Consider the following 22706-nt stretch of genomic DNA (forward strand, 5'->3'; position numbering starts at 1 on the left):
TGATCCAAGTTAGACCAAGGAGATTCCATTCTGGGATTTGGGACCTCTGAGAAGGAAATCTCCCTTTTTACTATATTTGAAACAAAGAAGTCATAAACCGGAAGTTGCCGGGGCTGTCACACCAAGAAAGCCCACCAACACAGAAGTAGAACCAAGACCATGAAACGGAGCCCTGATGACATCGTGAAGACCCTGGATCCAGCTGTACCTGAAGCCTTCCCGTTTCTGCTTACATGAATGAAGTCCTCTCTGTTTGCCTCACACCAAATGAAACTGGATTCTTAACATGTGCAAACATTAGTTCTTGGAAATATATCCTCCAAGCCTGTATTTCTTCATATTATAATATTTGTTTTTCATCTCATATGGTTGTGGTGAGGTTTAATCAAGATGTAGCAACAAGTAAAAAGTGTTTTCATGCCAGTTTCTCTTAAGGAAGAAACTCAACTAGATTAGATCAGAGATTGTGGCAGAATCACCTTCCTCAAACATTCCGTGTCTCACCCTGTATTTCCCAGTCAGCAACATATAGTGAGGCCATAAGACCAGTCCTGGCCAGTGAGCTGTGACCAACATTGCAGAGCTGGTGTGTGACCCTCCATCTCTCTCATCTTTCACCCCAGTGACCAAGAAGCTTCATGAAGAGGTGATGGCACCATATCAAAGCAGCCAGAATCACTGAGTTATGGCCTGAAGGACAGCTGCCCTGAGTGTTGCTGGACCCATACCTGCTGTGTGAAGCCACTGGGATTTAGACAGTATTTGTTACCACAGCATTGCTTATCTCCTATTGTGGGTCTTAGTTGAGGCATGTGGGATCTAGCCCCTGACCAGGGATTGAACCCAGGCCCCTGCATTGGGAGCACAGAGTCTTAGCCACTGGACCATCAGGGAAGTCCCGCCTAACTCCAATTTACTAACAGAGTTCTCTTCTGAAGCCAGTTCTCTTCACACAGCCAGATGGGTGAACGTAGTAAACATTAGAGCCTGCACAGAGGGCGACTCATCCAAGGAGATGGACGCTCCACCCCTAAGATCAACTTCAGGCCCTTGTGCAGAAGGTCCACCCCTCCCAACTCCCGAGACTACCTGAAATCTGTCAAGCATAAATAGGGTAGGCCAGGTTTAGATATCAACCAGAGGGAATCCATGGCCAGGAGGAGGGCAGAGGTTGGCAATGCTTTGCCAGTGCTCTGAGGATTAAACATGCAATGCTAATTCATCACTATGACTCAGGAAATCCATGATGACTCAGAAAACCCATTACTCCGTGCTGCAACAAATGTGCGGCCCCCTCAGTCATGACACCCCCACCTCACTGACCTTCCAACCATTCCTGAATATCTGAGTCTCATTACTTCCTCAGGGCTTGTACACAGGCTACTGTCTCTGTTCAAATGCTCTTCACATGGTTGGCTCCCTTTCATTTTTCAGGTCTGAACTTTCATGGCATGTCCTTCGATGGGTCTTCTCAACCTCTCTTTGGAAGCAAGTCCCCTCAATGTTGTCCCTCTCAGCATCCTTCCTGATCTCTCCTCCTCCTTCTCCCCCACACCTTCCTCTTCCTCTTCTTCTTCATCAGCGTAACTAACATTGATTGGTTGTTTCCTATGTGTTGGGTGGGACTCTAATCTGTCTACATGGATTATCCCATTGAATCTAGCAACAATCCTAGGTACCAATGCTGCTGCTGCTGCTGCGTCACTTCAGTCGTGTCCGACTCTGCGTGACCCCATAGACAGAAGCCCACCAGGGTCCCCCGTCCCCGGGATTCTCCAGGCAAGAACACTGGAGTGGGTTGCCATTTCCTTCTCCAATGTGAAAGTGGAAAGTGAAAAGTGAAAGTGAAGTCGCTCAGTCGTGTCCGACCCCTAGCGACCCCACGGACTGCAGCCTACCAGGCTCCTCCATCCATGGGATTTTCTAGGCAAGAGTACTGGAGTGGCTTGTCATTGCCTTCTCCGTAGGTACCAATAGGGAATCTTAATTTCACCAATAGACATGACTCATTTGAAAAGACTCTGATGCTGGGATAGATTGAAGGCAGGAGGAAAAGGGGATGACAGAGGACGAGATGGTTAGATGGCATCACTGCCTCAATGGACATGAGTTTGAATTAGCTCCAGGAGTTGGTAATGGACAGGGAAGCCTGGCATGCTGTAGTCCAGGGGGTTGCAAAGAGTCAGACATGAAGCTTATTTAGGACAAAAATACATGTATTGGAGGGGTATTTTGTAAGCATAAAATAAGTAGGATGCCTAGAACCAAGCAGGACTGGATGGTCAGAGTCCAAGCCCCAAACCACAGGCAGAAACTGCCTAAGAACATCTGCCACCAATGATGGACATGGGCCACCATGGTTGTCAGGACCACCCCCAGATCTCGATACACTTGCTGCCTTGGTCAACTCCAACTGCTCTTGCACCTCTGAGGCACTTCCTTGCTTGAGTCAAAGTTTTAAGCAGGTGCATCCAATTTTCCAAGCTAAGCCCAAGGCCCTTCCCCAGGGCAGGATAACATCTGGCAATGTCAGCCCACATGGATGGCAGTAGGGCTGCCTGGTGAGATGCATGGTGGGAGATTCCCAAAGCAGAAGGAGCTTCAGATGCTGCCCAGCTCTAAAAGAGGTGAATGCTCACTCGCCTTGAGGCAGACAGAACATTCAAGTTCCAGTTTTTAAAAACTCCTTTCCAATACCAATGACACCCCTACTAAAAATAAATATGATGAGCAAATATTTTAAAACTACCCATTTGAAGAGGAGGTCAGATTTTTAGCCTGACAAGGGCACCCACACTTTCCAGTTTCATTCTACTGATGAGGATGGGCAGAGAGGTTTTCCAGGTGGATGTGTGCAACCCGAGTTTCTCATGTTCGTGGAGCTTCTGATAGCGGCAGAGCCAGACAGCTGAACCTTAAAGGTCTCTCTATACAACATGTGATCCTGGAACCAGCAGCAGTGTCACCTGGGAGCTTGTTGCTGCTGCTGCTGCTAAGTCAGTTCAGTCGTGTCCGACTCTGTGTGACCCCATAGACGGCCTCCTACTAGGCTCCCCCATGCCTGGATTTCTCCAGGCAAGAACACTGGAATGGGTTGCCATTTCCTTCTGGGAGCTTGTTAGACATGCATCTTCTCAGGTCCCACTACAGCCTACTGAATCCATATCTGCATTTCAGCAAAATCCCCAGTGATTCATGAAAAGTTTGGAATGTACTGTGGTAGCCCAGTGATTCTCAACCTCACCCACATGTCAGAATCACAGAGGCAATTTGTACAAATTATGAATGCTGAAGGGGCCTCCCAGGTGACTCAGTGGTAAATAACCCTCCTGCCAATGCAGGAGACATGGGTTGGATCCCTAGGTCGGGAAGATCTCTTGGAGGAGGAAACAGAAACTCACTCCAGTATTCTTGCCTGGAAAATTCCATAGACAGAGGAGCCTGGTGGGCTACAGTTTATGGGGTCAAAAAGAGACTTGACTGAACACATGTCAATGCTGAAACTTCAGGAAGGCCAATGCAATGCTGAGATTCCACTCTGATTGTTGGGAGGTGTGGCCTGGTGTGGAGTATTTTGAATACTCCACAGATAACTCTAATGAAAATCCAAGTCAAGAACTGTTTAGAAAGACATGATTCCATCCAATCTAGAATACCCTTGGATTAAAAAAAATAAATAACATTCTTAGGAAAATTGTGTCAACCCAGGGAGTCATTTTTCAACTGTTCCCTCCTACAGGCTCCCTGAGCATCTTGAGGTCCATTCCTGGACACGTAATTCTGAAAATCAAAGGGTGCTGATGAGTTTCTGCCACTCTGAACTAATTATTCTAGACTTCAGGGCCTTAATTTATTTTTTCATACAAGTGTCAAAGTTTAATAAACCCTAGAGGTCACAGGGTCTAACCCTCTCATTTTACTGATGAGAAAACTGAGGCACAGAGAAAGGAAATGAGTTTTCAAGCATAACCAAGGATCCGAACTCCAACTTTCCAGTTTCCCAGGCAGCTCCTTTCCACCATGCATACTCCTTCTCCAGCGACAGGCAGTTATGAGGAAGGATGTTTGATGAGTGCATGGTCAAAAGTTCATCACCAGAACGTTTATTATTAATAACAAGGTTAAAAGCTTCAAAGCCAATCCAGTGCCGGTGGCTCCCGTGAAAGCCATTTTTCAGTTTGTTCTCATCTAATTACTGGTAGGTACAGTAATTGGAAACAGGCTATATCCGATGGGCAGGGTTTCAGGAAATGGAAATCTCTAATACAATTGTGCCTGGGAAGGGTCAGCTGCCACCATCACAGGCAGCTGGGACTCTCACAAGGTCTGCCCTGGAGAGAAGGAAAAGAGAGCACATTCCAGAAGTGGGGAAAGCAGACACAGAAGACAAGATGGCTGAGGTGGGGAGAATTATGGTCCCACCAGGAAAGCAAGAGCTAAGGGCACTCTGGGCCGTGCCAGTGCCTCAGGGGCCATTTTTACGTCCACATTATAGAAGCCCCTCCATGAGTGTGGTTGGTGGTGGTCTTGAAGTTACACTTACTAAGTAGGTGGTGCTGGTACCAAGTGGCAGGTACTGAACTAAGGACTCTGTTGCTATTACCCCATTTAATCCTTGTACCCATTCCATGAGATGGCACTGTGCTCAGTCGTGTCTTGACTCTTTGAGACCCCATGGACTGCAGCCTGCCAGGCTCTTCTGTCCATGGAATTTTCCAGACAAGAATACTGGAGTGCGTTGCCATTTCCTTCTCTAAGGAGATACCCTCTTCTGTAGAGGAGGGAATTGAGACTTCAAATGGCTTAAGTCACTTTGCCATAGTCCTGCAGACAGGGGCGGAGCCAGGACTGGGAACCAGAGCTCTGTATCCACTGTGCTCCACTGTCCATCCTTCCTGGATGCAAGTTTCAGCCTGATGGTTGCAGGTGGAGGTGAGCAGAACCCACTAGGTTCCATCAGAGCTGAAGGGCAGAGGCCGGTCAGAGGAAAGGAAGAGAAAAGAAGGGAAGGGCACTCACAGAGCAAACAGATGCGCCTCTCAAACGCTCAGATGTCAGCAATGTGAGTTCAGCTGACCTGGGAGCTGCCAACCCCGGCATCTGCCACGGTGCGTGTTGGGACCATGAGACCACCACCGCCACTGGCGCCATCTGGCCTTCCGGTGGCAGAGATTCGCCCCGCTTGCAGCTGAGCGTGAGCTGAGCCGGTCTCCAGGGGCTACCGTTTAACAAGTTCATGGCTCAGTGGTTCCCACGATGGATTACTGGAAGCCCCATGCTTGGGTGCTGATTTTCTGCAAAGCCGGCTGCAGGTGGTTTCAAGTTGCCATCAGCCTTGTTAACAGGCCCTGATCTGTAGATCATCGCTTTCCCATCTGGTGCCCACCAGCTGGGCTGCCAGTGGCTGGGGGATTGATTTTTAAATCTCTCCCTCTCCTTCCCCCTCCCGCTCTCTCCCATCCTCCCTCCCACCCTCCCTCTTTGCATTTTTATTCCAAACTGACTTTTCTCGGCACTTCAAAACCCCATAACTCATTTCGACTCCTTTGGTCCTTATTTTCCACCTCAAATTTGCATCGGCTAGGTATTCCTTCTGGTCTCATCAACCTGGTGATGTAACATCAGCTAACTCCAGTCCACCCTCCTCCTTCCAGAGGTCACACAGGAGGTGCAGGAAGGCCAATGCAATGCTGAGGTTTGGTGGGGGAGGGAGGAGAAAGGCCGTCTGATGTGGTCATCAGCTGCCCCTGCAGGTCACAGCAGAGTCATCTCCACCCCACCCCCGGGGCCACTTTTGGCCTCATGATCCCCAAGAATTGTCCACTGCTCATTTTTCATTTTAGGTTGAGGAGACACTGAAGCTGTCAGTACACTGCTTATCAAAACCCCTCAGGAAACCATTTCTTCCCCTAGGTCCGGCGGCCTCAGACAGGGCTCTCCTCTGCCCTCAGCTCCCACAAACACACCTGTGTGGCTGCTTCTCTGCAGCTCAGCCCAGCTCCTCCCGGGACCTCTCTGTGTCTACACTGGGCCTCCTTCCCTCTAAGTCTCCTCCCTGTGTCTTCTGGGCAGAGACGGGGGTAGAAAACGGCTTCTTTTCACATGCTTTGTTTCCTCCTACTTCCCCTCTGATCCGAGCCCTTTCTGGTCCCCAAAGGGTCTAGGCTATTAAAACGCAAGTAAGAGGGCTCCTTTTCCTTCTCCTTTCTGCTGTCACAGGAAGGGATATGGGGACAGAGAAGATGCACCAGCAAATGAGTGGAGGGGCCAAGAAGGAAAAGGAAAAATACAAGTTAACATTTTCAAAGTGTGACACTGTCACCGGTCAAGAGACAGCCTCTGAGACATGAGGAATGTTGCCCAAAGACACAGAACACATGATTGTGGAGGGATTTGAACTGGAAATTAGCCTCAAGAGGATGAAACATGAGAATTCAGACACCTTTAATCCACTGGGTCCGGCTGTGAGTCAGAATCACCTGGTCTCACGTGGAGTCTGACTTTAACAAGAGCCACTGGAAATTTTCTATGGTAATTCTGCACTCTTTGGAAATCATTTTCCAGATGAAGACAGCCCAGAAAAAACAGGCTCTGATAGCTAGTTTGCTGCTGTTTATAATCTACCTCTGTCCCAAAAGGGTGGAGGCCATTCATAACAAGTTCACGGCATCACAGTTAGACCATTAGACTCAGGACTCCTTCTTCCAGAAGCCAACCTGTTTCTCCTCCATACTGGCCACTCCTGGCAAGGGAAAATTTTATCCACCTTTTATGATTTGTAGCCAATGTATTCCCCCAAATTATCTAGGAGGCCAATGGAGTTAGAAGAGAAATGGAAAAGCTTGTGCCCTGGTGCAACTGCAGTGAGAAAGTGATGTAAGTACTCAGTCAGAAGTCATCTGTCCACCAGAGGGCGTGTACACGTGTTTGGGGCAGGCTAAAGATAGGGCTTCCACAGCTGTGGATAAAGAATCCATCCTCCTGCAATGCAGGAGACACGGGAGACATGGGTTCGATCCCTGGGTCGAGAAGATCTCCTGAAGTAAGAAATGGCAACCCACTCCAGGATTCTTGCCTGGGAAACCCCATGGACAGAGGAGCCTGGCGGGCTATCGTCCATGGGGTCACAAAGAGTCAGACACAACCGAGCACACACACACACACACAGGCTAAGGATAATCCCCAAACACTGATAGGACCACACACACACACAGGCTAAGGATAATCCCCAAACACTGATAGGACCAGTAATTAATTACTTGATTAATCCTAGGAAACTACTAAGCAATGTCTTTTTTTTTTTTTCTTTGATGAACAAAATCACTGAATCCTCCTACGTGCTCACCCCCACACTCAGACTGGGGATACAGGTATATATGCCTGCAAGACCTCTATGCTCCAGGAATTTACATTTTTATGGCAAGACAGATCAAAAATAAAATTAAACATGAAAATATACACATTGATTTTTATATGTGAGAAACAACATCAAGAAAGCAAGCAAAAGAATTCCTTAGTGGTCCATTGGTTAAGACTCTAGTGCAAGGGGCACAAGTTTGATTCCTAGTTGGGAAACCAAGATCCCACATGTTGTACAGCTGGCCAAAATAAAAGAGCAACTATACGCCAATAAAATGAATAGAGAGAATGCAAGCAAGCGAAAGGCTGAGCTAGAAGAGGAGTCGGCAAACTTTCTAAAAGGGGCCAGATGGTAAACATTTTAGGCTTTGTGGGCCATATGGTCTGTGTCGCAACTACTTGGCTCCACACTTGTAACCCCATCACAGCCAAAGTCAACAGGTGAAGGAGTGGCCAGGGGCCATGAACCAATAAGCATTGTTTACAAAACCAGGCTTCGGTCACATTTGGCCCACGGAGTTTGGTGACCCCTGAGTTCATGCGTGGGGAGTAGAGTGGACGTCTCTAAGGAGGTGACATTTAAACTGAGACTTGCAGACTTTTCAGGAAAAGCAGCCATGGGAATTGACAGCCTCAGGGGTCCTCAGAGGATCCCAGGTCAGGCAAGCCTGGGCAGCAAGACAGCAGATGGAGGTTGGTGAGGAGCTGCAGGGCTGGAAGTCTCGCCAAGGACCCTATCTGTGGGCTGTGGAAGGGGCGAGAATTTTTATTCCAAGTGCAACAGAAAATCATGGGCATTTTTAAGTAACGAACTGACAGAATCTGAGCGACTTTGATCCTAAAAGCATCCCCCCTTTTCAAGCTGCTTTGGGAGACACGGACGGTATGGGAGACACGAGTGGCCACACACAGCAGGGAAGAGGCTTCTGAGCAAGATGATGGTGGGGCCCTGGTGATGGACAGGGCAGTGGCGTTAGAGACGTGGTCAGAGATAAAACCGCAGTTCTGGGGGTGGACTGCACGTGGAAGGGAGGAAAGGACAGACTCAATGATGATTGCCAGGTCTCTGACCTGAGCAGGTGTAGGGGATGGACCACATGGTCCCCTTCGCTCTGAGATGCTGTATTTCCATACATAAGGGAGACCATGATGACACAGTGGATGGGTAAGTCACCAAAAGAAAAAAATCATTTCAACTACAAGTTCAGTTCAGTCGCTTATCGTAACCAACTCTCTGCGACCCCATGGACTGCAACACGCCAGGCTTCCCTGTCCATCACCAACTCCCAGAGTTTGCTCAAACTCATGTCCATTGAGTCGGTGATGCCCTCCAACCATCTCGTTCTCTGTCGCCCCCTTCTCCTCCGGCCTTCAATCCTTCCCAGCATCAGGGTCTTTTCCAATGAGTCAGTTCTTCGCATCAGGTGGCCAAAGTACTGGAGTTTCAGCTTCAGCATCAGTCCTTCCAGTGAATATTCAGGACTGATTTCCTTTAGGAGTGACTGCAAGTACTCAAGGCTATTCATCGCCTCAGTCAACCTTAATTAAGCACTACTGTGTGCCCGGCACAAAGCAGGATTTCTTGGCTCCGCGTGGATGGAGTAGGCAGTTTACTGAGGACATGGACATGGGGACCGTAGGCCTCCTCTGGCCCCGCCACTCCACCCCCTCCACCTCCGTTTGACTCAGGTTCCTGGACATCAGACAATCAGAAGGGCAGTGAAGACAAAAGTGGGGGCCGCGGAAGGACAGGAGTGACTTATCAGCATTGGCTACGCTGGTGGAAAAGCTAGGGAGTTTCTAGAAGTTTAACTTTTAAATGAAACGGAACTCCCGCCTTTATTATCTTTAAGTAAAAGCTAGGCCTGATTGAGTGCTTTAAATGCCAGCCCTTCAGAGAGCCTATGGAGGGGTTCTCTGCTTCGTTTCTGATGTGTTTTGTTTTTTTTTTAAAGAGGAAAGAAGGGCCTTGGGGAGGACACATCTGCCTAGGGAGCCCTGGGTTCCAGGCCCACGCTGCCCACCAGAGAGGACACCCGAGTTTTATACTCATCTAGCCACGGGCCCTTATAGGACCTTGGTGGACCCATCTGCAAACTTGGAGAGGGAGCAGACATGCTCCAAGGCCCTGGAGTCTGGCCTCTGCCGTAAATCTCTTCTATTGGGTGATGTAATTGCCCACGGTCATTTGGCCCAAATGGTCCGAGGCTCATGTAAATCAGGCCCTCTCTTGGGGACCCATGAATCACAGCCCAGAGAGCCGAAAGGCCTTTCCCATAAACTCAGGGCATGCAGAGCCAACTTCTGTCCATCTGGCAGAGAAGGCTGGCACAGGCATGAACCTCCCCGAGTTTAGGATGAGACCCAGGACTGGCACAGACCCGCCTTCATCACCATCTTCCCTGGGGGCCGTGGACTGGGTCGTCTGAGTCATTTCTGACCACCCCCGCCAAACCCACAGACCTCTCCTCCTCCTCACCTTGTCCCACTGACCCTGATCTGACCCTCCACACAGCCTCATCCCACGAAATACTGTCACTTGCACTTGCTGGCTTCATTTCTTCATCTGATGTTTATGAAGCCCCTACAATGTGCCAGACCCAGTACACAAAGCTGGAGATCCGGGACCAAGAAGACAGACACACATGTCCACCAGGAGCCCACCGTCTGCTCAGGGGGCAGCACTGAAGTCTGTTTTAAGTCACAACTTGTTCAAAGGTGCTATGATGGAAGTTCAAACAGAATGAGATGTGAGACACACGGGGGCACCGGGAAACAGGAGGTGTGAGAGGAGCACAGGCCCGGGAGGCGGGACAGATGGGGCCAGGGGACGCCGGGCTGGTGGGTCATGCCGGTGGCTCAGGGTTTTGATCTGGGTGCAATCTTACTTTATTTTGAACTATTTATTTTGGCTGCGCTGAGTCTTCATTGCTGCACGGGCTTCTATTACAGTGGCTTCTCTTACTGCAGAACACAGGCTCTGCTTCCATAACTGTGGTTCCCAGGCTCCCGGGCATGAGGGGGTCAGTAATTGTGACACAATGGTTTTGTTCTTCCATGGAATGTGGGATCTTCCCGGACCAGGGACCAAGCCCGCATATTCTGCATTGGTGGGTGGATTCTTTACCACTGAGTCACCAGGGGAGCCCTATTAATACCAATTTGAATGCCATTTATGAAGGGGTTGTTGGTTTCCTAGGGTAGCTTAAACTACAAAAAATGTATTCTCTCACAGTTCCAGAAGGTGAAATCCAAAACCCAGGTGTTGGCAGGGTCGTGCTCCCTCTGAAGGCTCTAGGGAGGAACCGTTCCCGCGCTTCCTCCCAGCTTCTCTGAGCTGCTGGTGACCCTTGACTTTCCCTGGCTTGGAGGCATTAATGCAGCCCGCCGCGGCCTTCATGTGGCTTTCTTCTCTGGGTGTCTCTCCATGCCCTCCTCTCAGAAGGACACCAGTCACTGGGTTTAAGGCCCACCTTAACCTAGTATAACCCCATTTTAGTTACAAGTACCTTATGTCTAAGGACGGTCACATTTTGAAGTTCCTGATAGGCTTGAGTTAGGGAGCGGGGGGCGGGGAGTGCTCTTCACTCTCTACAGGATTTTCGGTAGAGAAGTATGAGGGGTTAATGCTACAAAAATATGACTCTGACTGCAGCGTGAGAATGGATTAGAATGAGGAAAAGAGAAGCTTGGAGTTGGTGGGAAGCAGTGGGGATTTGATGGAGAGAACGGGACCAATCTAAAATCTGTTTGGGGGACTTCCCTGGCAGTCCAGTGGTTAGAACTCTTCTCTTTCACTGCTGAGGGCCTGAGTTCAATCCCTGGTCTGGGAACTAAGATCCCACAAGTGCCCATCCCGGCCAAAAAGTAAAACCTGTTTTAAGGGTTGAGCTGACATAGTTGGCCAGGGATTGGATGTGAGGGACAAACATGAGGGGCCGAGAATGCCTCCCTGCTCCTGGACACTGGTCATCAACTGGCTATAGTATTACACGCACATTGAGCGCACAAGGTGACCCTTTCTTCCCCCAGCGCCAGTGAGGGCTCAGGAGATACCCTTGGGTAGATGGACGCTCCCAGAGCGAGCATTTCTGTTGCCAGGACAGACACCCCTTGGGAGCTGAGCCCAAGGCCTCTTCCTCCACTTTGCTGCTAACACCTCCAGTCTCCATCTCCAGCTAGGATGGTGGTTTTACCCAGTAGGGGAGGCAGAGAACAGACATGTGCTCCCTGCCCTGGCCCCTCTGTTTCCAGGGCATCCCCAGGGACCTCTGGCTGAGCGTTTGGACAACTGCTGTCGCCGCAGTTTCCATGTCTGTCTGCCCCATCAGCCCAAGAGGCCTCCGGGGTTAGAAGCAGAGGTTCACGTCCAACTTCTCCGCTTTGGCAGAGAACTGGTCCCAAAAGGTAGGAAGGAGCAGGAAGAGAATGATAGGTCCTCAGACCTTATAGGGTCCCTAATCAGAAAGACCCTGAGTCAAAACATGGGCAAGAGAAGGAGACAGGGGGAAGCAACTAGACGCAGACATCAAAATAAAATCTGTCTCCACTGAAGGTTTCTCCGAGGCAGCTTTCCAGGGGACTGGCTTGGAGAAAGTGTTGTTGTTCAGTCACTCAGCTGTGTCTGACTCTTTGTGACCCCATGCCAGGTTTCCCTGTCCTTCACTATCTCCCAGAGTTTGCTCAAACAGGTCCATTGAGTCCGTGATGCCATCCAACCATCTCATCCTCTGCCACTCCCTTCTCTTCCTGCCCTCAACCTTTCCCAGCATCAGGGTCTTTTCCAATGAGTCAGTTCTTTGCATCAGGTGGCCAAAGCAATGGAGTTTCAGCTTCAGCATCAGTCCTTCCAATGAATAGTCAGGGCTGATTTCCTTTAGGACTGACTGATTTGATCTCCTTGCAGTCCAAGGGACTCTCAAGAGTCTTCTCCAAAACAACAGTTCAAAAGCATCAATTCTTCAGCATTCAGCCTTCTTTATGGTCCAACTCTCACAACCATACATGACTACTGGAAAAACCATAGCTTTGACTAGACGGACCTTTGTCAGCAAAGTGATGTCTCTGATTTTTAATATGCTGTCTAGGGAGAAAGGGTGCAGCTTGCATTTGTTCCTTGAAGCAATTCTGTAACCTTGAAAGGAACCTGTGACCATGGGACAACAGCACCTTCTGGGAGGCGGCCAAAGGCAGGAGAGGATAGCCCCCGTGCACATGGGCGTTCACACACACCACACATTGCTCAGCAGGCTGTCTTTTAATCTTGTGCATTGAGAATGCTGGTGCTATGAAAACTGAACCTAAATTGGGTGAGGGCACCAGATCGAAGTTCCAGATGACAAGAAATACAGGGGACAGAGGAACAGGCTGTAAGGGACCCTGAAGACACCAAAGGCCAGAGCCAGGTGGAGGGAACCGCAGAGTAACTGACCAGACTGCTTAAATAAGGATGTTGCAGCGGGAAAGAGAGAGGGAGAGAGAAAAGACAGCTCAAGAGAAACTGAAAAGATTTTGCTGCCATGCGGGGCTCTCACTTGGATGCTGACCAACTGTTAAAAAAGAAAAATTGAGGCAATTGAAGACAGACTAGAGTGAGTCCTGATGTTTTCAGGTGTGATAATGACATTATGATTATGGTTTTAAAACAGAGCCATTATCCTTTAGAGCTGCCTGCCGAAATACTTGTGGATGAAATGATACAACATCAGGGATTTGCTCTGAAATAATCCCTGGATGGTGGAGCAGAGAGGATACAGATGGAACGGAACTGGCCCTGGGTTGGCAGCTGTTGAATGTAGGTGATGGAAGTGCGGGGCTCATTACGCTATTGTCTCCACTTGTGTGTGTGAAATTTTCTATGATGAACAGTTTTTCTAAAAGATCTTTGACCTGCAGACTCCCAACCCTCCACTGTCCAGCAGCAGCCCCCTGGCTGCCTCTGGCTCTCCAGGAGTCCCAGCCCCTTCTGGGGAGGGACTCCTGCCTTGCCAGGGCTGGATGGAGTCTACTCAGGACTCCATGACTACCACTTACTTCTGTTATTTATTTGTTTGCTAGTGTTTATTCTCTCTGGGGACATTCTCAACAGGGCATCAAATTATTGGCTTGGCCAAAAAGTTTGTTTGGATTTTTCCATTACACCTTATGGAAAAACCCTAACAAATTGTTGGTCAACCCAATACTAGATTTTTTCTTTCAACTACTTTTCACTTCCTCCAAGAAGACTTGCTTGATACCACATTCAACCAAGGTGAGTCCCTCCTCTGGGTCACCCTGACACCCAGCCTGGGCTCCCCACCACCCATATGTTATAATGGCCTGTTGACTTGTCTGCATTCCCTAGTAGCTGTCCTGGCCAACTCACATACAGCGAGCACTCTGTAAAGATAATCTGACCAACTGAATAAAATGAACTCAGGGCTGCCCACCCTTCAGTGGCCTATTTTGTAGAAAGAACTTTGACGATCGGGATGCAGAAATCTGCCTCCCTAGCCTTGCTGTGTCTCCACTTTACTGTGTGACCCTGGGCAAGAATCTCAACCTCTCTGAGCCTCTCTGCCTCTATAGTCACACTTGCAGTCACACTGCCACACAGAATGGATGGAAAGCTGGCCACCACCGACTGCTTCTGGTTTCCTCCTGGAAGCTGCACTCATAACACGACCCCTCTGTCATCCTCACCTTCAGAGGCATCATCATCTCCAACCCACCAGCCCTCTCCTTCACTGGATCCCTTCATGTCCCACCTGGGCTCTGCAGGAGGCCTCAGGCTCTGGACAAGAGCCCTCACAGAGACTCTCATGGTGGAAATCGTCTGCCAATGACTTTTTAAATTAACATTTCAGACAAGCCCATTACACAACTAACCCAATGAGGGATTATTTTCAGCCTAGAGAAAAGGGTGCTGGAGACCAGCAAATAAGCAGGGACCTGCAGCTGCAGAGCAGAAGCTGGGAGGGGAAAGTGCAGCCTGGCCAATGTGCCTACAACCCACGTTACCAAGGCGGGAAACCCTCTTAAAATCTTAATGGAGCATCTTGATCCCCAGGTCCTGTGATGCTCAGAGATGCTGGTGGCAAGAACCACACCAACTGACACCCCTGCAGACATGACCCCTACCTCTGCAGCTCTCGGGGCCTCTGTGAGCCCCATGGGGATCTGCCAGAGAGCTCAGCCCCTATGGTTGAAGGCCAGGGAAAAATAAGGAAGACATTCCTCCTTGGTTGCCTGGCCCAGAGCAGCCTGGAGGTTAGAAGCTCTAGAAGCAGGGGGAAGAACCAGTTTCCTGAGTTAGTTTCCTGGGTCTCAAACAGCAGCTGCTGAGGTGCCCAGTGGTCCAAACCCTCTCTGGATGTAGATTCCCCAACCCACCCATCCCAGGCTGTCTGAACCCTCCACCACACGTCCAAGAGCAGCTCACTGCCCTCCCCTGCCTCCTCCTCTTCTTCCTCTTCCCCTTCCTCTTCCTCCTGCTCCCCACCACCACTGGGCATCCCCAGCCTTTCAGCTGCTTCTGAACCCCACCCTGCACAACCACCACCTTCTTACCCACTCACTGGCCTCCAAGGTGCTGCCACCATCCTAGCCAGCTGCCTGCTAGAAGCCACACCCAGGAGGCACCGGGCCCTCCGTGGATTTGATGAGCTCCTACTGACTTCAGGGTCCAGCTAGGCCCTGAAGGGCAGAGGAACAGAAAACAAATATTCCAAGACAGGTTCTCTTTCCCAGGAAACTCACTCCACAGGGGGGAGGCCATAGGCACTTATGGGCTCCTGGGCAGGCAGACCCGACTATTCACACTGGGGCCAGTGCAGGGAGCCCCTCTGATGTTCATCACAACAGCCCAAAGCCCCCACCTATACCTGTACCTGGCCAGGGGTCCCCATTCCCCAGAGCTCATACTGGCAATGGTGGGGCCAGAGCTGGTCTATGAGATGCCCAAGGAATCAGCAGCCACATGTAAGCAGCAGAGAGAAAGAGGGGGAGAGGGGATACAAGGCAGGAGTTGCAGGCAGGATGGAATTTCTGAGGGCCCCGAGACACCCCAAACCTCTCAGTGGCCTTTGAAGCTGCACCAGCAACTGCAGGGTGCTGGCGCCCTCTAGAGGATGGAGGGGCCAGGATTCACCTGGACCTTCCCTTAACATGCCCAGACAGGCGCCAGCCCAGGGCAAAACTGTGACCTTCCAGGCTCCGCATCACTGCCCTTGCCCTTCCTCAGCATCTCCCCATCGTCCCACCAGTCCCAGATGCGGTTCCCATTCCCCTCTACAGCCCTTCCCAGCTTGCTCTGTGGCCCTCAGTGTTTCTAAGATATAGACTTGTCACTGTAAGACTGACTGACAGCCTTGTCAGAAGGAAGTCAGTTTAGAGCTGGCAAAGTCTGTTAGGAGTGAAGTCCCGATATGACTCAGGCATCCAGGAGGCATTTCTGGGAGACATGGGAGGTCCCAGTCTCCTCTTTAGCAGGGCAAGTTGAATTCTAGGGCTCCTGAAACCATCAGCACCCCACCTTCCAGAAGTGAAGAAGTATGCAGGTGGACCATTAAAGGGGAGGAAGCTGGACTGGGGTTCACTGCTTAGCAGCTGCCAAAAGGACCAAGAAGACTTCGAGTCCCGGACACAGGGCCAAGGAGAAAAGTGATGGCCTGAACTCTGCAGCCACCACCAGCATCCTCAGTGCTCCCAAGACAATCGCCGGTGGCAAGCAGTAAAAGGGGCCCTGCTTCAGTCCCCAGGGCACCCATGTCTCCAACAGTATCAAATATTTAAGTTTGTTCTGCCAAAGGGAGGCCACCTAGGAGACACTTTCTACAGTCACAATTCATCCAGTGAGCTTCCTGCCCTCAGGGAGCTTTGAGTCCATCAATCAAGTGTCAGAGCCATCATCCATGCTACAGCACTACTTGTACCCCCCTAGATGGGGGGTGCTCAATCACGTGACTCTGCCCCTCCCTCACAGAGCTCCAGAGGCAGTGACCTCTCCATGGCCCCAGCCCCTGGAGTCGGTATTCAACTTGACACTCAGTCCCATGCCTTCGTCACAGGGCAGACCTAGAACATCCCCACCCCCACCCAGGCCCAGTTGCCATCCTCTGTCTGCATAGCAGTTTCATTTCCTTCCCTTCCCCCAGGCCACGTGCACAGAGAAGCAACTATACTCTCTAAAGAGCACCAACCCTGACATTCCACTTCAGCGGCTTCCCTGCCTCTTGCTCTGGGGCTGCCCAGCCTCTTCCAGCCCTAAGCCCCTTTTGCAAAACTAGCTCTTTCTCAGCCTCAAGACTCTCAGCTTTGATGTCAACTTGCTCAGAGGAGACTCCCTGAACACACACCTCACAATCACCTTCTCCCACAGCACCCAATAGTTTCATTACTGCACTCACCACAATCTGTTTACTCCTTTTCAGGGCTTCCCTGGTGGCTCAGATGGTAAAGAACTGGCCTGCAACACAGGAGGCCTAGGTTTGATCCCTGGGTTGGGAAGGTCCCCTGGAGAAGGAATCTTGGCAATACTGGCAACCCACTCCAGTATTCTTGCCTGGAGACTTCCACGCAAGATGGACAGAGGAGCCTAGTGGGCTACAGTCCATGGGGTTGCAAAGAGTCAGACACGACTGAGTGGCTAACACTGACTGACTTACTCCTTTTAGATCTCTCTCAGCAACTAGAAGGTAAGCTCCACGAGGGCAGGGATGTCAGCACTGTCTGCCTCTGCACCCCCAGCATCTTGCTGCACACAGTAGGTGCTCCGTGAACACTGGAGTGGCTGAAAGAAAGGGTCCGGCGTCATAGGAGAGATGCAGTGAGGACTCAGAAGAAGCATCACCTCCAGGTGGCCCAAGGGGAAGAAAATAAGATTTAAATATGCAGAGGGGGTGACAAAGAAACTCAGAAGCAAAGGCGTGGAGGAGGGAAAGGAGTGGTTGGGTTTGACTGCACGGAAGAGCGAGGGCCAAGAAAGGAGAGGCGGACTTGGGCTCTGAAGTTCTTCACAGAGGAGCAGAGAGGCAAGTGGAAGACGCAGCGCAAGGCAGAGGTGGGCAGGGGACCGGAGAGAGTGCCAAAGTGCCCAGAGCCCGGACTAGCACAGCGCAAGTTGCCCGAACCGGGCCACAGACGAGAGACCGACCCAGGGTTGCAGGAACCACTCCCGCTGCAGCCCCCAGTACCTCACCCTTCCCGGTTTCTGTCGCTTCCTTTCCCTTTCCTCCACTTAGGGGATTCAACCCGGGGCCTCATTTGTGACAATCGGTGAGACGTTCCATTGCTAAGGCGCACCCAAAGGCCCACCAGGAAGCACAAACTCCAGGCCCAGGGTCTGCGTGGCTGCGCCCTCCCTTCCGGCCCACATTAGACGCCCGAGATGAAGTTCCAGCGCCACCGCGTGGACCAAGCTGGAACCGCGGCCACATCCTGCATCCCTGTGGGGACGGACTCAAGCAAAGTGCAAGTCGCTCAGTCTTGTCCGACTTTGCGACCCCACGGACGCATGGAATTCTCCAGGCAAGAATACTGGAGTGGGTAGCCTTTCCCTTCGCCAGGGGATCTTCCCAACCCAGGGACTGAACCCAGGTCTCCCGCATTGCAGGCAGATTCTTTACCAGATGAACCACAAGGGAAGCAGATTCAAGCAAAGTTGCCCCGGAAACTCCACGGCCTCAGAAAGGCTGAGGCGGCTGGGGCAGCACAAAGCACTAGGGTCACGACCACGCGGTGACTTGCCCAGCGTCTTGCCAGAATATTCTGGGAACTGCTGGCTGAGAGAGCGAGAGGGTAGGTGCAAGTAGAAAAAGCAGAGGGTCCCAAGGAAAATTTTCTGAGTCATCAAAAAAGGGGAGACCTTTAACAGAGCTAACATTTACGAAGCATTTACTATGTACGTGCCAGGCTTGGTATTAAATGATTCGTGAACATTCAATACTTCCTTGTATACTCGATTAAGTGGAGGCAATTTATCAAGAAACAGGCTCCAGCCACAACTACTAAGCGGGTGCTCTAGAGCCCGGGAGTTGGCAACTACTGAAGCCCCTACACTACAGAGCCGGAGCTCCGCAACAAGAAAAGCCACTGCAGTGAGAAGTCTACGCACCACAGCTAGACAGTAGCCTCTGTTCACCACAGCTAGAGAACAGCCTGTGCAGCAATGAAGACATAGTAGAGCCAAGAAATTAAAAAGAAAGGAGAGGCACCAAGTTGGGGCTGGTGAGCGTATAACGGATTCGAATCCACCAAGCTTTAGCCAGATCCTGGACACAGAATCACAAAGCGATAAACGCTTTGCCTAGAGTCACATCATGAAGATAACCCGGAACCCCCCAGACTACCACATGGGATGTTACCTGTTCAATACTAGTTTGGTGGTAGGTGGGGGCTCTGTACCCCCAAGAAAGCCGAGAAGATGGACTCACCTGTGACTTCTGTTCATCACCCAGAGGCTCCACGCCTGGGACGGCCCCCTGCATCACGTTCTATGCCAGCCTTCCCCTCCCCTCCCGGAACACCTGTGGCCTCTTTGTCCTAGATTGGGTGGGTTTAATGCTGGAGGAATATGAGGAAGATGCGTCTGTCCTAGGAGGCAGGCTTTAAACTATGGGGGGAAATCATAAAGCCCCAGATCTTAGCGCATCATCCCTCTCTTCCTTCCCACCCTCATCCCTATCCCACCCCTAAATGTGGTCACAGAGGGGACTTAACTACACCCAGGTCGAGAAATCCAAACAGGAAGAAGTTCAAGATCAAGGACACTCCGGGATGCCATAGAAAGAACAGACATTTGTGCAGCGGGCTGGCCAATGTTCCCTTAAGAAACCTGAAGCGCTTCCCAAGACTTCTTGAGCCTCCACTTCCCAGTCCGTAAAATGGGGAGAAGCTAGTCATGCCTGCAAAGCTGTTGGCACAGAGACTGGCAGATCGTTTCACACTCAATACATGTTACTCTTTTCTCCTCACCTCAAAGGTCTTTCTTTCTCCACTTAAAATATAGTATAAACATGTGCATTTAGAGACATTGTTCTTTGCTTTGGAAAAATAAAACTGTATAAACCCATTGACTCAATGACCCCTGACCTCTGTCTAGCAGACAACCCTGCAGGCAGAAATGTAACAAACCGCAAGGCGCATGCCCCTTGTAAATAACCTCGCCCTTGTTAATCCATTGTTCCAAGTTGAGTGTAGACCCAGTGCTGCCAGATCCAAGTTCTAACCAAAGCTACAATTTAGCTACAATTCTAGACTTCAGAAAAATCAGATGTCTTGAACTTTGACTCCATTCATTTATTTCTAAATTACCAAATGAGGTAAATCTGCAGGCTAAATTATACCCGTGCACACAGGTCTTGCATACGAGCCTTAGTATTAATTATTAGGTGAGATTTTGAAAGAATTCTTCACACTGTCTGGGTCTTTCCCTTCCTTCCAGGCCCAATTAAAGACTGACTCTGCCAAGTGCCCCCTCAGTCACCACTCACAGAAGGTTCTGTATTTTCCTGGACCAACTACAATATTATTAAGTAACCTTTCCTGGGTAACATCCTGGTCCCCTAGGAGACAGGGCCCTGCTCCCAGGTGAGCACGTGCTTTACACCTGGCGTCCTCGCCGCTGTCTGCCTCTCATGCTGGTGCATGCTCATTTGCACAGTCATGTCCGACTGCCACCCATCAGGCTCCTCTGTCCATGGGATTTTCCAGAAGGCAAGAATACTGGAGTGGGTTGCCATTTCCTTTTCCAATGGATCTTCCTGACCCAGGGATTGAACCTGCATCTCCTGCATTGGCAGGTGGATTCTTTACCACTGTGCCACCTGGGAAGCCCCCTGCCTACCTATAGACTCTGTCATTCTTGGTTACTGAGAACAATAACACTCTCCGAATCTTTACCACCCTGAGTTCTAATCTCTCTAACCACCATGTGGATCCTTCTCACTGGCAACCAGCAAAGGGGGGGCAGGATGGCGTTTACAGATCCAGTCCTCATCACCGTCTTCAAACACAGATGTCACACTGGGAATTAGAGGGTCTCCATCTCTACTTACTCTGCGTCAACAATGCATTGCTGAGTCCAGCTTTAAAGTCTTTGAACAGTCTTTGGAAGCACTAGCTCTCAACATCACTTTGCGCTCAGCATCCAGCCGATGAAGTCATGAGGACTGTCTCAGTCTGAATTCTCCCCAGAACAGCTCCTGAGACCACATTCAGTCCAAGTCTTGATGTGTGGGCTGAGGTCAGGGAGCCCAGGTAATGGACAGGCAAGGTTAGACACGAGAGGGGAAGAAGGATTATTATACTCCAAGAAAAGGAAATAAGGAATGGATCACCACCGTGGCCAACTGGACTTTAACCCCACTGGGAACCCTCTGAATTGTTCCAGTGGGGGGCTTTTTATCTTGTAGTTTCCAACCCTCTCTGGTTGAGGGTCACTCCTGGGGTGTTGACCTCCCCAGCAACTACAGCAGGCTCTGTGGGCTCCACATGCCCTCGAATCAGGGACCGCCCTCAGCAGGGAAATCCAGGCAGACAAGGTGCAGGATGTGCAGGTGACGTCTAGGTGGCCACAGGCTTATAGGTAGTTTCCTACAGAAGCCACTGCCAGAACTCCACCTCAGGAAAACCCAGCACCTCACAAAAGCGTGTCTTTACATTTACAGAATAAATGACACTTTCCAAGCACTGCCTACTGGCTCAGGTGGCTTTTCAATTCTCCTGTGATAGACGTGGTACATGTGGGATGCTAATCTTTGCTCTAATTTACAGCTGGGAGAAAGTCACATAACCAGTTACTAACTCTAATTTGCAGACTTGATGAACCTCGTATAACTAAAGATCTTAACATTGTATGTTCAGTTTACCATTATAATTGGAAAAAGAATATTCTAAGCAGAAATGTTGTTTTGCTTTCAGTGAGTGATATTTTCTATAATATTTAGAGCAATAAATATGTGTGGGATGCACTAAAGCTTAGACAGGGGTTAGAGAAACACTGAGCTTCTCTGGTAGCTCAACTGCTAAAGAATCCGCCTGAAAATCTGCAAGCATGAGACTCAGGTTCGATTCCTGGGTAGGGAAGATCCCCTGGAGAAGGGATAGCTACCCACACACCAGTATTCTTGGGCTTCCCTAGTGGCTCAGATTGCAGAAGACCTGAGTTCGATCCCTGGGTTGGGATGATCCCCTGGAGGAGGGCATGGCAACCCACTCCAGCATTCTTGTCTGGAGAATCCCCATGGACCAAGGAGCCTGGTGGGCAAAGAGTCGGACAAAACTGAATGACTAAGCATTGCATAGAGTGTTACCTTAAGTAGCAAAGCATGTAATACTTCAAAACTATTTTGTAATTTTTAAAACTGATTTCCTAACAGCTTTTTGGAAATCCATCTGGTTCCTGGCGTCATCTGTCTCAGTGTGCCTGTGCGGTGGGCTTAGCTGCAGTGACACCCATGTAGAGGGTCTGCCACTTTCTGGCCCCTCACAGGATCCTGAGACCCAAACGCTATTACTTTTTCAACGTCTGTGGGAGCTGGTGATGGACAGGGAGGCCTGGCGTGCTGTGACTCATGGGGTCGCGGAGAGTCGGACATGACTGAGCGACTGAACTGAACTGAACTTTAATTTATGTAAAATTTTTCTGGGCCCTGACAAGATTTTATTGTTAATAAATATGACTTAAAACAGGAACCATGGATATACCATGGAAACCTACACTCTTGGTTCAACAGATTAGAGAAACAATGAATTTTCATCAAGAAGGACCTAAATGCAGGTTGCTGGCAATGAAAATTAAGGTTTGTCCTGATCAGAGACAATGACTGTGCTCTACCACCCATTTAGATACGCTTCTCAAATTAATGATTGCTTTATGCCTGCATTGTGCCAGCGAAAGAATGTCACCATCTGGCTTTATAAGGATTAAGTCACTAGCCACTGCCACTGCTGACCTTTAACACATTCTGAAAGGAGATCAGGCAAAAGATCAGAAATGAGGCACTCTGTGCTCTGGGAACACAGACAGAACAGGCCTTCACAGAGTGAGATATTTCCAGGAGAAAATTTTACGAATGTAATTTCTTGCACTTTCTCATACTTAGACAAGTACTAAAATCATTAACTGAGATGCCCGTTCTCTTACGACTAGCAGCAACATTCTAGGTGATGTGTGCCTGGTTGCACGCACCCCTTCTCCAAAATCACACTCAGGCCAACCTCCTCCCTATCTCTTTGGGGCAGTTCCTCACAACTACCCAAGAGACCATCTCCCAAGATACCATCCTTAGGAAGTCCCCAAAGAAACTGAAATTCGCAGCTCTCACACTGTGCATTGTTATTTCAGTCGACTATTGGGAGGAAAAGTT

The 22706-nt window shown here is 50.0% G+C and overlaps 1 long non-coding RNA gene across 1 annotated transcript in view; it reads right to left on the reverse strand.

The window, feature by feature from the left end:
* Nucleotides 1-17838, reverse strand: part of LOC148776029 (uncharacterized) — a 36414-nt gene extending 18576 nt beyond the window's left edge. Inside the window, exons 1-2 of the long non-coding RNA XR_016038797.1 lie at nucleotides 17004-17838; nucleotides 16746-16804 (exon numbers count right to left, since the gene is read on the reverse strand). This is a non-coding gene — a long non-coding RNA (uncharacterized LOC148776029). The remainder of the gene's footprint in view (nucleotides 1-16745; nucleotides 16805-17003) is intronic.
* Nucleotides 17839-22706: the final 4868 nt, after the last annotated feature.

Source organism: Moschus berezovskii, chromosome 12 (genome assembly GCF_049115385.1).
Source record: "Moschus berezovskii isolate FMDL1 chromosome 12, NW_MosBer_1.0, whole genome shotgun sequence".
Classification (NCBI taxonomy): domain Eukaryota; kingdom Metazoa; phylum Chordata; class Mammalia; order Artiodactyla; family Moschidae; genus Moschus; species Moschus berezovskii.